This window comes from Mauremys reevesii, linkage group 17 (genome assembly GCF_016161935.1).
Source record: "Mauremys reevesii isolate NIE-2019 linkage group 17, ASM1616193v1, whole genome shotgun sequence".
Taxonomy (NCBI): domain Eukaryota; kingdom Metazoa; phylum Chordata; order Testudines; family Geoemydidae; genus Mauremys; species Mauremys reevesii.
The window spans coordinates 19,535,154-19,545,021 of record NC_052639.1 but is presented as its reverse complement, the minus strand read 5'-3'; positions in this window follow the sequence as shown (position 1 = coordinate 19,545,021).

Below are 9,868 nucleotides of genomic sequence, written 5' to 3'. Positions count from 1 at the left end.
TAATAATGATCCGCTCCTACCTACCTCAACACACTCACTCTTCCCCAGCACACACACTGTCTCCACACACAATCAGTCTCCACACTGCAGCTGAAAAGCAGCTGGCAATCTAGTAGGATGACCCTGGAACAAGGGGATAGAGAAACCTGCATCACTGAAAGTGCAGCCACAAAGACACCACACACCAGCTTCCCCTAGCTGGCAAGAATCAAACCTCCACAGAAAGATTCCTGTGGTATCGTAGGCCAGCTTCCTAAGGCCTCAGCCTCAACCACTTAACACAGGGGCCTTTCTACACTCTGGTTCTGTTCTAACGGAAGGATCTTTTCCAAGTGTTCGCTCAGACCAGCTTGCCCAGCACCCTCACTGCTGAGCAGCTCTGGATGTGGCCATGGCTGAACAGCAAGAATTCCTGCCCATTTCCCTTCTGGCTGGAGCATGGTTAGAGTGTTTGTGGTTAATGATTTTGCTGTAGATTGTTGGCTTTGGCTTCCTGCTTTGGCAATTCAGACAGTCCCTTTCCCAACATATCTCCAGCACATCAGTCCCTGGCTGAGTCTCCTGGGCAGTGGAAAACATCCCTTGTTTGGTGCTGCCAAGGATCGTGCAGAGCTGAGATGTCTCTCGGCTTGGATCAAAGGGGAATGTTGGATGGAATTTATCACACAACCTCCTGCTCGCAGAGCCCCATGGGGAGAATGTAGAGAAGGGGAGTCATTCCTCCCTGCACTCCCAGAAGAGTTGCTAGGACTCCTTCCTGCCAGCTACTCACCCCTGGATTCATCCTTAGCTCCTAGGATCTTTCTGCTCCAAAGGCTCCATAGTCCTGGGGTGGGGAGGGTGTCACTGCACAGTCTGAAACACAAGAGAAGTTTCTGGAATTGAAGGAAGGAGCAGAAAATGGAGAGGAAAGAAACAGAGAGAAAACACTGACTCTCTCCCCTGCCCCATCAAGAAATGTTACCAAGGACCAGCGTTAGGGGAAATGGTGCCCTGGGCAAGACTTGTACTTTGGCAAAGTTCTTGGTTCAGGCTTGTAGCAGTGATGGAATAAACTGCAGGTTCAAATCAAGTCTCTGGAGTACATCCATAACTGGGATGGGCCATTCAGTCCTTTGTACAGAGCTTCAGTTTGTAGCCAAGTCTCTCCAGAGGTAGGAAGCAGGACTGAAGACAAGATGGAGATGAGGCATCAGTCTTTTATAGTCTCTTGCCATGTGGTCTTTGCTTTCTTTGTCCCAAGGACACTCTATCCAGCACGCGACATAGAAAAACCTTAGAGTTCTGTCCATAGGCAGGTCCCTGCACACCTTGCTGAGCCACAAGGCATATCTGCCTTCTCTCAGTTGTATATCTGATGGTCCTTAATGGGCCATCAAGCAGGCTAGGCAGAGCTGACACCAATTTGTCTGGCTGGGGTGTTCCCCAGAAGCATAGCACAAGTTTGAAATACAGGCAGCATAGAGCCAATATTCATAATGTCAACTACAAAAATGATACATATCTAGAGATAGCATAATTATAATCAGCCAATCATAACCTCTCCATAGACCCTTTATGTGACCACCTTTATACAATATTGGCTGCAAATATAGAACAGTGGTGGCAACGGTGATCTATACAGTTACAGATTATGTCAATAACGTCACAGGAGGTGACATGGTATCAGTGAGACTGATACTGGAATACTGCCTCCAGTTTCGGTGTCCTCATTTGAAAAAGATGGTGTGAAATTGGAGTTGAGGCAGCAAAGAGCCACCAAATGTTCTGAGGGCTGGAGAAAAATGCCTTCTAGTGAGCTATTGAAAGATCTCAACCTGTTTAGCTTCTCAAAAGAAGATTGAAAGGTGACTTCATTGAAATGTTGAAGTGCCTTAATGGAGAGAAAAGATTGGCTATTAAAGGGCTCTTTAATGTAGTAGAGAAAGGCATTAAAAAACCCAATGGCTGGAAGGTGGAAAGAGACAAATTCATATTACAATTAAGGCACAAATATTCAACAGTGAGGATGATTCACCACAGGAACAAGCTACCAAGGAAATTGGTGCATTCTCCATCTCGTGACGTCATTTCATGAAGACTAGATGCCTTTCTGGAATGTGTTTACCGCAAAAGTAGCTAGTGTGTCATACAGGAGGCCTGTGATATGCAGGGTCAGATTAGATGCTCTAATGGTCTCTTCTGGCCATAAAGTCAACTAATTTCTGAAAAACTAAGTGTAGCATTGGGAGCAGCGTCTGATGTTTTCCTGTCTATCCGGCTTCCTTCCTAGAATGAGCGCTCCTTGAGTGGGGTGATCCACAGGAGTAGCTCAAACCTCCAAAGTGCCTGGCCAGAGGTAGGACATTAGCACAGCAAGGGAGGGGTGTGGCAGTGACATCACAAAGGCCTTTGCAGGACCTCAGACTATTGGCCAAAGGTGGTGGGAGGTGGTGACCTCACAGAGAGATGCTGACATCAGCCAGGCAGGACAGGGGCGAGGGGCCAGGGAAACCTCAGATACCCTGTGGCTTTGCTTCAGCAAGTCTCCTTCTCCAGGTCTCTTTGAGGACTGAGAGTATTCAGGTTCATGGACGTGAGCGCCAGGAGGAACCTCTCTTGAGTTTTCTCCTTCCCTCCCTTTAGTGATTTTACTAGAAAACAGATGTCCCTGTTTAGAGGGTTAGAGCCTCCTCGAGGTTTGAAACTGTTCGGTCTGATCATTCTGGTGACAGTTGAATTCATGGAAAGCATGATCTTAAGGAGGCAGAATTTTATACCACACCTGGGATTTTGTCCTTAGAATCACTGGGGACATTAGGGTTTGTCCTTTTGTTTCAACTTTTCCTCCATCCCCCTTTCTCTTCCTCTCTTGCTTTTTTTGTCCTTTCTCCTGTTCCCCTCCCAACAGCAGGAGCAGTGTGTGTGTGTGTGTCTGTGTGTGTGTGTGTGTGTTGCGGGGGAGTGCTCGGCAGCTCTCACTGTGGGAGGTCCACCCAAAACTGTGGAGCTGCAGTAGTGCTGGGGCAGTGATCCCCGCCAGTGACCTGGGCCATCCTTTGAGGTCTCTGGTGAGACCCCTCAGCCTCCCCTCCTCAGTCTCTACCCTGATTGGCTGAGCAGGGGGTTATTGACAGGGAGGAGACTCAAGGCCTTTTTGTTCTCTTTTAAGACCAAGTAAATAAGTCCTAACCAGTTATATGTTTCATGGATTGTGCTGCTTCTCTGCATTAATTGTCTCTGAGCAGTTCATGATTCTCTCTAACATTGCAGTTCTCCTAAAATACTGGCTGAATAATTACTGTGCATACTTGTTCCTCTGGAGCTCATCTGAGAGCACTTTCTTGAGGTCATTCAATGTATGTAATTCAAAATCCGATGGTTAATTTGACAATCAGGGCTCTGGGTCCTATTCCCAATTCTGCCATTGACTGGCTGTGTGACCTAAGACAAGTCAGTTCTCCTTTCTCAGCCTGAGCATCTCCCTCTTTCAAGTAGGGGTAATAATGATCCGCTCCTACATACCTCAACACACTCACTCTTCCGCAACACACACACACACTGTCTCTCCCCACACACAAATAGTCTCCACACTGCAGCTGAAAAGCAGCTGGCAATCTAGTAGGATGACCCTGGAACAATGGGATAGAGAAACCTTCATCACTGAAAGTGCAGCCACAAAGACACCACACACCGGCTTCCCCTAGCTGGCAAGTATCACACCTCCACAGAAAGATCCCTGTGGTATCGTAGGCCAGCTTCCTAAGGCCTCAGCCTCAACCACTTAACACAGGGGCCTTTCTACACTCTGGTTCTGTTCTAACGGAAGGATCATTTCCAATTGTTCACTCAGACCAGCTTGCCCAGCACCCTCACTGCTGTGCATCTCTGGTTGTGTGGCCATGGCTGAACAGCAAGAATTCCTGCCCACTTCCCTTCTGGCTGGAGCATGCTTAGAGTGAGTTTGTGGTTAATGATGTTGCCGTAGATTGTTGGCTTCCTGCCTTGGCAATTCAGACAGTTCCTTTTCCCAACATATCTCCAGCACATCAGTCCCTGGCTGGGTCTCCTGGGCAGTGGAAAACATAAGAACATAAGAAAGGCCGTACCGGGTCAGACCAAAGGTCCATCTAGCCCAGTATCTGTCTACCGACAGTGTTAATGCCAGGTGCCCCAGAGGAGTGAACCTAACAGGCAATGATCAAGTGATCTTCCTCCTGCCATCCATCTCCATCCTCTGACAAACAGAGGCTAGGGACACCATTCTTACCCATCCTGGCTAATAGCCATTTATGGACTTAGCCACCATGAATTTATCCAGTTCCCTTTTAAACATTGTTATAGTCCTAGCCTTCACAACCTCCTCAGGTAAGGAGTTCCACAAGTTGACTGTGCGCTGCATGAAGAAGAACTTCCTTTTATTTGTTTTAAACCTGCTGCCTATTAATTTCATTTGGTGACCTCTAGTTCTTGTATTATGGGAATAAGTAAATAACTTTTCCTTATCCACTTTCTCAATGTCACTCATGACTTTATATACCTCTGTCATATCCCCCCCTAGTCTCCTCTTTTCCAAGCTGAAGAGTCCTAGCCTCTTTAATCTTTCCTCGTATGAGACCCTCTCCAAACCCCTAATCATATTAGTTGCCCTTTTTTGAACCTTTTCTAGTGCTAGAATATCTTTTTTGAGGTGAGGAAACCACATCTGTACACAGTATTCGAGATGTGGGCGTACCATGGATTTATATAAGGGCAATACTATATTCTCCGTCTTGTTCTCTATCCCCTTTTTAACGATTCCTAACATTCTGTTTGCTTTTTTGATCGCCTCTGCACACTGCGTGGACATCTTCAGAAAACTATCCACAATGACTCCAAGATCTTTTTCCTGACGTTGTAGCTACATTAGCACCCATCATATTGTATGTATATTTGGGGTTATTTTTCCTAATGTGCATTACTTTACATTTATCCACATTAAATTTCATTTGCCATTTTGTTGCCCAATCACTTAGTTTTGTGAGAGCTTTTTGAAGTTCTTCACAATCTGCTTAACTATCTTGAGTAGTTTAGTATCATCTGTAAACTTTGCCACCTCACTGTTTACCCCTCTCCAGATCATTTATGAATAAATTGAATAGGATTGGTCCTAGGACTAACCCTTGGGGAACACCACTAGTTACCCTCTCCATTCTGAGAATTTACCATTAATTCCTACCCTTTGTTCCTGTCTTTTAACCAGTTCTCAATCCATGAAAGGACCTTCCTTCCTTTATCCCATGACAACTTAATTTACGTAAGAGCCTTTGGTGAGGGACTTGTCAAAGGCTTTCAGGAAATCCAAGTACACTATGTCCACTGGATCCCCTTGTCCACATGTTTGTTGACCCTTCAAAGAATTCTAATAGATTAGTAAGACACGATTTCCTTTACAGAAACCATGTTGACTACTGCTCAATAATTTATGTTTTTCTATGTGTCTGACAATTTTATTCTTAACTATTGTTTCAACTAACTTGCCCCTGCACTCGACGTAGACTTACCGGTCTGTAATTGCCGGATCACCTCTAGAGCCCTTTTTAAATATTACATTAGCTAACTTCCAATCATTGGGTACCAGCCGATTTAAAGGACAGGTTACAAACCTTAGTTAATAGTTCCGCAACTTCACATTTGAGTTCTTTCAGAACTCTTGGGTGAATGCCATCTGGTCCCGGTGACTTGTTAATGTTGAGTTTATCAATTAATTCCAAAACCTCCTCTAGTGACACTTCAATCTGTGACAGTTCCTCAGATTTGTCACCTACAAAAGCCAGCTCATGTTTGGGAATCTTCCTAACATCCTCAGCCGTGAAGCCTGAAGCAAAGAATTCATTTAGTTTCTCCGCAATGACTTTATCGTCATTAAGCGCTCCTTTTGTATTTTGATCGTCAAGGGGCCCCACTGGTTGTTTAGCAGGCTTCCTGCTTCTGATGTACTTAAAAAACATTTTGTTATTACCTGTGGAGTTTTTGGCTAGCCATTCTTCAAACTCCTCTTTGGCTTTTCTTATTACACTCTTGCACTTAAGTTGGCAGTGTTTATGCTCCTTTCTATTTGCCTCACTAGGATTTGACTTCCACATTTTAAAGGAAGTCTTTTTATCTCTCACTACTTCTTTTACATGGTTGTTAAGCCACGATGGCTCTTTTTTAGTTCTTTTACTGTGTTTCTTAATTTGGGGTATACATTGAAGTTGGGCCTATATTATGGTGTCTTTAAAAAGGGCCCATGCAACTTGCAGGGATTTCATTTTAGTCACTCTACCTTTTAACTTTTGTTTAACTTTTGTTTAACTAATCATCTGCTTCCTCACCATGGGGAACAGGGGCAGAAAATGCTTTTTAAAAAGCCTTTTGAAAAGTAAAAAGTAAAACAAGCCAAGCAACCCCCTCCCTTGCTTTGTGCTGGGTGCCCAGCTGTGGGCTTGTGTGTGTGTATGGGGGGGAGGCTGGCGGGAGAGGTGTTCTGAGCACACTCCGGTCAGGGAAGGGGTGACATTGTGTCTTATTCCCATAGTGTCCTGTAGGTTAGACAGGAATAAGTTTATGAGGTAAAAACTGAAGCATAACTCCATCCCTTCCTCCTTTTGACTTCGGAAAAATAAATCCTGTCGCCTCCCTCAGTCCCAACCCAGCCCCACCAGCGCTGCTGCGGCTTGGAGACAGGTGCCCTCTCATCTGGCCCTGAGCTGCTGTGGGGAGAGAGGGCTGGAGGGGGCAGTTCTTTCTCCCTGGGGCAACCTGCTCCCCAATCTCCTCATTCTCAGCCCCACCCCAGAGCCCTCACCCCCTGCGCCCCTACCCTCTGCTCCAATGCTGAGACCCTCATCGCTAGCCCCACTCCAGAGCCTGCCCCCCCCGCCGGAGCCCCCCCCGCCCCGCGCCCCACCCCCCCCCCCCCCCGAGCCTCTCCCACACTCCAAACCTTTCAGCCTCACCCCTGCCACACACCATCCATGTGCAGAATGAATTTTGTAAGGAGCGCAATATGCAGGTGATGTGTCACACCTCACCTCCATATTTGTGCCCAAAACAAAATTCATTCCACACATGGACATAACAAATTAGAGGAAACACTGCTCCTGACTTTCAGCCTCTCTCACATCTTGAATTTCACACATTGAGTGATCAGAATAAAGTGCCCTCAAGTGAGCTAGAGACCAACAGTGGTTCATAGTAATTATTCAGCAAGTATTTTAGAAGACCTAGGACATTAATGAAAATCATGACCTGCCAAGAGACAATTAATGGAGAGAAGCAGCAAGATTAATTCCATACATTGGATTGGTTGTGACTTATTTGCCTGATTTGAAAAGAGACCAAACTGACCTGAGTCTCCTTGGTGTCGATAGCCCCCTGCTCAGCCAATCAGCACTGAGACTCTGAGTGGCAGGAGGCTGAGGGGTCTCACCAGATGTCCCAAAGGATGGCCCAGGACACCATCAGAGGGGATCACTCTCAGACCCAGACCCACCTCTTGGTGAGGACCTCCCGCAATGAGAGCAATACCCCTCCCCTGCCCGCACTCCAGACCCATCCCTCCTAGGTAGAGGGAGGGAATCTGGAAAAGGGACAAAAGAAGCAAGAGAAGAGGAGAAAGGAGGGAGGAAAGAGGAAAAGATAAACCAACAAGGATACACCCCAATGTCCCCAGGGATTCCAATCATCAAAACCTAGGGAGGAAATCAAATTCTGCCACCTGAAGCCAGCGCTGTCTGTGCCTAGAATGCTGCCTGCGCCAGGTGGATCAGACGGAACAGGTTCCAAAGCTCTCTGAGCCTCTTACCTTCTCAAATGGAAGTTTGTTTTCGGCACAATCAGTGGTAGGAAAGGAGAAAACTCCACAGAGGTTCCTCCTCATGCTCACAACTCTGAATCCTAATTCTCTCTCAGCCCTCGAGGAGAGACCTCGCGAAGGAGACTTGCGGCAGCAAAGCCGGGAGGTCTCAGAGACTGGCCTGGCCCTGCACCTCTGTCCTGCCCGGCTGATGTCGGGGTCTCTCTGTGAGGTCACCCCCTCCCCACCACCTTTGCCCAATAGGCCGAGTTCCTGCAAAAGGCCTTTGTGATGTCACTGCCACACCCACCCCTCCCCTCAAAGCTGATGTCCTGCCCCTGGCCAGACTCATTATGCCCATCGTTGCCCCTTTAACCTTCCGTTGTCTCTCTCTGACCACCGTCACTCTCCATCGGTTCACTGAGATTGCCACACTCATTGCTTCCAACACACCTGCTTTTCAGCTGCAGTGTGGAGACTGTTTGTGTGTGGGGGGAGAGACAGTGTGTGTGTGTTGGGGAAGAGTGAGTGTGTTGAGGTAGGTAGGAGCAGATCATTATTATCCCTACTTGAAAGAGGGAGACGCTCAGGCTGAGAAAGGAGAATTGACTTGTTATAGGTCACAAAGCCAGTCAATGGCTGAATTGGGAATAGGACCCCCAGAGCCCTGATTTTCAAATTAACCGTCGGATCTTGAATTTCATACATTGAATGACCTCAATAAAGTGCTCTCAGATGAGCTCCAGACCAACAAGTATGCACAGTAATTATTCAGCCAGTATTTTAGGAGAACTACAATGTTAGAGAGAATCATGAACTGCTCAGAGACAATTAATGCAGAGAAGCAGCAAAATCCATCAAACATATAACTGGTTATGACTTATTTACTTGGTCTTAAAAAAGAACAACAAGACCTGAGTCTCCTCCCTGTCATTAACCCCCTGCTCAGACAATCAGGGTAGAGACTGAGGATGGAAGGCTGAGGGGTCTCACCAGAGAGCTCAAAGGATGGCCCAGGTCACTGGCAGGGATCACTGCCCCAGCACTACTGCAGCTCCACAGTTTTGGGTGGACCTCCCACAGTGAGAGCTGCCGAGCACTCCCCCGCAACACACACACACACACACACACACACACACACCCTCTCCTGGTGTTAGGAGGGGAACAGGAGAAAGGAGAAAAGAAGCAAGAGAGGAAGAGAAAGGAGGGATGGATGGAGGAAAAGGTGAATCAAAAAGGACAAACCCTAATGTCCTCAGTGATTCTAAGGGACAGGATCCCAGGTTTGGAATAAAATTCTGCCTCCTTAAGATCATGTTTTCCATGAATTCAACTGTCACCAGATGGATCAGACTGAACAGTTTCAAACCTCGAGGAGGCTCTTACCTTCTAAACAGGGTCGGCTGTTTTCAAGTAAAATCACTAAAAGGGAAGGAGAAAACTCGAAAGAGGTTCCTCCTGGCACTCAGGTACGTGAACCCCAATATTCCCCCAGTCCTCAAAGAGAGACCTGGAGAAGGAGACTTGCTGAAGCAAAGCCACAGGGTCTCTGAGGTTTCCCTGGCCCCTCGCCCCTGTCCTGCCTGGCTGATGTCAGCATCTCTCTGTGAGGTCACCACCTCCCCACCGCCTTTGACCAATAGTCTGAGGTCCTGCAAAAGGCCTTTGTGATGTCACTGCCACACCCCTCCCTTGCTGGGCTAATGTCCTGCCCCTGGCCAGGCACTTTGGAGGTTTGAGCTACTCCCTGTGGATCACCCCACTCAAGGAGCATTCGTTCTAGGAAGAAAGCCAGCTAGACAGTAAAACATCAGACGCTGCTCCCAATGCTACACTCAGTTTTTTAGGAATTAGTCGACTTTATGGCTAGAAGAGACCATTAGAGCATCTAATCTGACCCCTGCATATCACAGGCCTCCTGTATGACACACTAGCTACTTTTGGGGTAAACACATTCCAGAAAGGCATCTAGTCTTCATGAAATGACGTCACGAGACAGAGAATCCACCACTTTCCTTGGTAACTTGTTCCTGTGGTGAATCATCCTCGCTGTTGAATATTTGTGCCTTA